This window comes from Aythya ferina (assembly GCF_964211825.1).
Source record: "Aythya ferina genome assembly, contig: HAP1_SCAFFOLD_77, whole genome shotgun sequence".
Classification (NCBI taxonomy): domain Eukaryota; kingdom Metazoa; phylum Chordata; class Aves; order Anseriformes; family Anatidae; genus Aythya; species Aythya ferina.
The window spans coordinates 567,501-573,216 of record NW_028181434.1 but is presented as its reverse complement, the minus strand read 5'-3'; the positions used below and the strand labels follow the sequence as shown (position 1 = coordinate 573,216).

Below are 5,716 nucleotides of genomic sequence, written 5' to 3'. Positions count from 1 at the left end.
CTTTGTCTTTTAGAGGTGTTGTAGCTGTTTGAAGAAGGTAGATTGAAGCATCTGCCTCGGGGGCTGGTAAGCGGCAGAGGTAAGGGAGCAGATGAGAGTAACTTACCTAGTTGTGCTGTGTCTTTGGATGCTGCATCGGCCTATGCGTTTCTTTTTCTTTCACAGGTGTCTCGCACAGGCTCAAAGGAGCAAACTGCACTCTGAAGAGCTGTGTAAGAAGAGGGGCTGGTCATGAGCTGGGTTGGAGCAGAACGACCAAGTAGCACAAGGTGACTATGAAAGGTGTCCGTCTTGCTTTGCAGGTGCCGTGGCAGGCTCTCCACAGAAGTGGATAAGGATATGAGATAAGGCCAGAGAGCGACAAGGAGCGGCACGTGCAGGGATGGTTTTGAAGCGCTGCGGTGGCTTACTCTTCTGTTCATCAGGTGCCACAGGCAAGGTGGGTTGTAACATCAGTCGTTATATTTGCATGAAAGCAGTTCACTTGAATGCCACAGTGCATCTGAGTAGGGTGTTCTAGCAGAACAAGCTTGTCTGGCACAGCGGTGCCTGATGGCAGTGTGTTTCCTCAGGTGAAGAGGTGCCTGAAGCCCCATCCTATCTAGCCTGCACACAATTATCTGAGAATGAAAGCTGCTTTCCAGTAATTCAGAAAGCCAAGTTACGTCTCAGCCTTGAGCATCTCGGGCTTTGGGGCCTGTCTGTAACATTTGGCACCAGCACTAATACTTTTTTTGGCATATGTTTAGCGTTTGGGGCCTGTGTCTGGGATTTGGGCCCTGTCTCGAACCAGTGCGGCTTTGTCCTGGGTTTTGGAGCCTGCCTCTAGAGTTCAGGGCCTGTGATTAGGCTTTTGGGGTCTGTGTCTGGGGGCTGGTATCTGGGGGCAAGGGGGGAGCTGCTTGTAGACCCTTGGGGCCGGCATTGAGGGGGTTGGGAGCTGACTCTACACCTTTGGGGCCTGCTTCTGGGGGCGGGGGGGGGGGTTGAGACCAGCATCTGGGGGAGGGGTGGGAGCTCTTTGTATTCCTTTGGAGCCTGTGTCGGGGGGCGGGGAGGGGGGGGGGGGAAGGGGAGGGTTGGTTGGGAGCTGCTTGTACACTGTTGGAGCCTGGGTTGAGGGAGGAGGTTTGGAGCTGCTTCTACACCTTTGGGCCTGGCATCGGGGGTAGGGGGTTGGGTGCTGGTTGTAGGGGCCTGTGTTTGGGGGGGGGGGCTTGGGACCTGCGTCTGGGGGAGGGGTGGGAGCTGCTTGTACACCTTTGGGGCCTGCATGTGTGGGGGGTCAGGGCCTGTGTCTAGCGGGCTGGGAACTGCTTGTACAATGTAGGAATCTGTTTCTGCAGGGTGGCTGGGAGCTGTTTGTACAACTTTGGGGCCAGCATCTGGGGGTGGCTGGGAGCTGCCTGTACACTGTAGGGGCCTGTGTTTGTGGGGGCCTTGGGGGCCTCCCTCGGGGGGTGGGGGGAGGGTTGGGAGCTGCTTGTATAGGGCAGGGGGCCTGCCTGGCAGGGGTTGGGAGCTGCTTGTAGAATTTGGGTCGCTGTGTCTGGGGGGGCGGTTGGGGCCTGTGTCTCAGGGGTGTTGGGAACTGGTTGTACACCTTTGGGTCCTGTCTCAGGGGGGGAGCTACTTGTACACTTTTGGGGTCTGTATTTGAGGGGGGTTGGGAGCTGCTTGTGCACTTTTGGACCTATGTTTAGGCTGGTTGGGAGTTGCTCATGCATTCTAGGTGCCTCCCTTTTGAGAAGGGTTGGGGCCTGCATCTGTGGGTGGTTGGGAGCTGCTTGTACACTATAGGGGCCATGGTCTTGGAGGGGGGTCTGGGCTGTTTATACACCTCTGTGGCCTGTGTTTGGGGGGGGGGGGGTGGGCCTGTGCCTGGGGGAGTTGGGAGGTGCTTGTTCACTCTAGGAGCCTCCATTTGGGGGTCTTTGGGGCCTCCCTTTGAGGGGGAGGGAGTTGGGAGTTGCTTGTACACCTCCGCATCCCATGTCTTGGGGAGGGGGGGGGGGAGTGGGACGGGTCTCTGAAGGGGCGGGTTGTGAGCTGCTTGTACACCTGTGTCGGGGGGGAGGGTAGGGGGGATGGCGGGGGGCGGGCCCGGGTCTTGGGCCAGTGTCTGGGTGGAGTCCAGTTCTTGGGATGGGGTGGTGGGGTAGGAGCTGCTTGTGGGCAGTTGGGATCTGCATCTGGGTGTGGTTGGTGCCTGCTTCTGTTGGCAGTTTGGGGCCTGCTTGTAGACTTGTGCAGCCTGGGTTTGGGGGCTTTTCTGTAACGTTTGGGGCCTGCATTTTTGCTTTGGGATGCATCTTGAGCTTTTGAGGCCTAGCAGTAGCATTTGGGGCCTGCATCTGGGGCTTTTCTGTAGCATTTTGGTTGCGTATTTGTGATTTGGGGCCTGTATCGTGGGTTTTGCCTTTTTTGTAGTTTCCATCTTTGTGTGTGTGTGTTTCGTTGTTGGTTGTGTGGGGTTAGGGGCAGTTTGGGGTTTGGATTAAGGTCAGTGTCATTAGCGTTAGGGGGTTGATAATAAGGGTTAGGGTTGTGGTTAGAGTTGTTAGGTTTAAGGGGAATAAGGATTTCAGGGTAAGGGGATCAAGGTTGTGGGAATAAAAATGTTGTTTTTGCGCAGTTACATCCTGTAGAGGGAAGGAAGGTGGTATTGAGATATGCTTGCAGTGATAAGACAGCTTAACAGTGTGAAATGAGTTCATCTGATTCGTGTCAATATGGAACAATGCTAGGGCCGCATGATATGATGAAAAGTCTGAGAAAACCAGAGTGGTTAATATATATAGTTCTTGTATCTTGCAAAGGAATGGTCCATCAATTCGGGTCAATAGGGGATAAGAGAACAAAGGGGTTTCAGAATAACTGCTAACTATTACAACTGTTGCATGGGACACTATGCAAGTGTCTGCCATCCAGCCAAGATGGACAAAGGAGATGGACAAGAGAAAAGCCTGGGAGGAAGACTACGAGCCTTCAGTACGAGCGGCCCCCAGAGGGACCACCGGAGACTGATAACGCCTGCACCAGTGGGAGGGTTTGGATTCTGGGAACTAATTAGAATAACCCTGCCTTTTGTAGAAGTAGTAATGAATATGTATTAGCCTAGCAGCATAAAAACCAGCCGCCTGATGTAACTTGTGTGCGTCTTGGTGGAGCAGAGACTCCTGGCGCACCCAGCGCTGCTTGCTTACCTCTATTCATTTAATAAATTGTAAATTTCAATTGCAATCCTATTTGGGACCCAGTCATTTATTACAAGTGGGCGCTCGTCCGGGAGGGCTTTGGTTCCTGATTTCTGGTTTGATCTAGGAGAGGCACCCCCACCATTTGGTGGCTGCTGTTTGAGTCAGGTCGGAACTAATGGCATCTTGAACCTGAATAAAGGTAAGCAAAGTTTCTGATTCTTTTTTTCAGCTCCCTTGCCAGCTGCAGCACTATATTTTGCCCGTAACTGTGTGTGTGAAGATCCGAACGAAGATGACGGAGTCGTAAGCATTTAAAGCGTATACCGTTCGGTTGGGTGGGGTTCGGTTGCCTGTGTGTGTAAGAGTGTGACTGAGATGGAACTTAGTTCCGAAGCGATTGTGGAGGTCTTCTAACCGCGGTTCCAATCTCCCGTGAGGGACTTGGCCGGTGAAGGACCGAAGGGATTCCTATAGGATTTGTGGGTGTGTGATAGGTCCTCGACCCCCTGCAAGACACTCTTACTAAGGTAACCAAGGGCTATGGGAATTGCCAGAGTAAAATTCCTAGATGGGTCAGACAAAATCAAAGACCAGAGACCAGAAGAAAGGGAGCAAATTACCAGTCATACCACCAGAAAGTCCATTAGGAATAACGATTAGAAATTGGAATGATAGGGACCCCAGAAAAGGAAAAAGTAAATTAAAAATGGTCCAGTATTATGTGACAGAATGGCCAAAGGAGCCTTTAAGACTACATGTCTTTTGGCCTGTTTTTGGAACCTTCGAAGACTGGATTTGCCAGGCCTTAAATATCCATGTTAATTCAAAGGAAGCTTTTAGCCAGGAAGAAAGTGATTATGCAGGATTATGGATCAGGAGGACTTCACGTCCTTTTCCAGCCTCAATATTTACACTAAAAGCAGGTAAGAAATTTGAAGAACAAGAAGAACATGAAAAAGAAAAAGAAGATAAACGTGAGCCGTTGGATAAGCTACCACCTCCATATCCTAACAATCCACCCCCGGCGGCTCCCCCTCCGGTGGCTGTGGTATCGCCACCAGTACCACCGTTGCCCCAGCTTCCACCACCAACAGCACCAGAATTAGACCGACCTCCGGCCGCATGCAGGAGAAGCAGGACGGAAGTATCTGAGAGGGCTTCTCTATATCCCTTAAGGGAGGTAACTGGTGTATAACTGGTGCGCGTCTTGGTGGAGCAGAGACTCCCGGCGTACCCAGCACTGTTTGCTTACCTCTATTCATTCAGTGAATTGTAAACTTTGATTGTAATCCTATTTGGGACTTTTATTTATTATAACAGACAAGCTTGTAAAATGCAGACAACCAGAATCCTTACAGCAATTAGGTGGAAATCACGGCGTAAGAAACATTACCACCTCAAAGAGTAAAAACCTCAAAAGAAATGTGACTTGTAACAGGCCAGCAGCTGTGTATTTTCTGTGAAGCACCAGCTAGATTATGAACCTTGAATAGCACAGTTAAAGGGGAAACAGGGGAGGGTCGGGAGGGTCCCGGTCCTCGGCAGAAAAAAAAAGTGTATAAACTGTGTATGGAATTAGTAGGCACCCTCCTGCTTGTGGGACACCCGCCATTGTAATCTCGAATAATAATGCTACTGTACTGAGATCCTCGACTCAGCCTATGCTATTTGCTACAGATTGATTCAGGGTTTTAAGGTTTCAGGGATTGGGCACTAGGGTTGGGTTTCAGGGTAAGGGGTTTCAGGGTTTATGTTTAGGATTTTAAGGTTTTTAGGGTTGGAGTTTTAACGGTTAGGGTTTTAAGGATTTGGGGGTTAGGGTTTTAAGGGTTTCAGGGTTAGCGTGTTAGGGTATTAGAGTTTTTTGGGTTGTAGTGTTGATATGTTTTTTAGGGTTAGAGTCTTAAGGTTTTATTTTTGGTCAGTTATTTACGGTTAGGGTTTTAAGATCTTTTTTTTGTTTTGTTTTGTTTTGTTTTTTCAGGTTAGGTTCTCCAGGTCCAGGGTTTTGAGTATCCTAATTTTGGGGGTTTGGATTTTGAGCATCTTAATTTTTGGGGTTAGGCTTTTGTGTGCCCTAATTTTTTGGGATAGGCTTTCAAGCATCCTAAGTAATTGGGTTAGGGTTTTGAGCATCTTAATGTTTCCAGGATAGGGTTTGGAGCATCCTAAGTTTTCGGGAAAGGGTTTTGAGCATCTTAATGTTTCCAGGATAGGGTTTTGAGCGTCCTAAGTTTTTGGAATAGGGTTTGGAGAGTCCTAAGTTTTCTGGATAGAGTTTGGAGCGTCCTAATGTTTTCGGGATAGGGTTTTGAGCGTCCAAAGTGTTATAAGTTGCCCCCTTAATTAATTTTCATAGAGCATTGTATTAATCATAGAAAGGAATTTATTGAGTGAGCAAACATCTAGCAAAACAGCACTGGGCGGCCGGGGAGTCTCAGCTCTGCCAACGGCACGCACCTCACCCCCGCCAGAGTCCCTTTTTATTTATATTTTGCTAATTCCGGGATTACGCA

General features: G+C 49.7%; 1 long non-coding RNA gene across 1 annotated transcript; it reads left to right on the top strand.

Annotated features, from left to right (window-relative positions):
* Window positions 1-304: 304 nt before the first annotated feature.
* LOC311428415 lies at window positions 305-3,248 on the top strand. The gene is made up of 2 exons (XR_014687715.1): window positions 305-439; window positions 2,918-3,248. It is a non-coding gene; the product is annotated as an uncharacterized lncRNA (long non-coding RNA).
* Window positions 3,249-5,716: the final 2,468 nt, after the last annotated feature.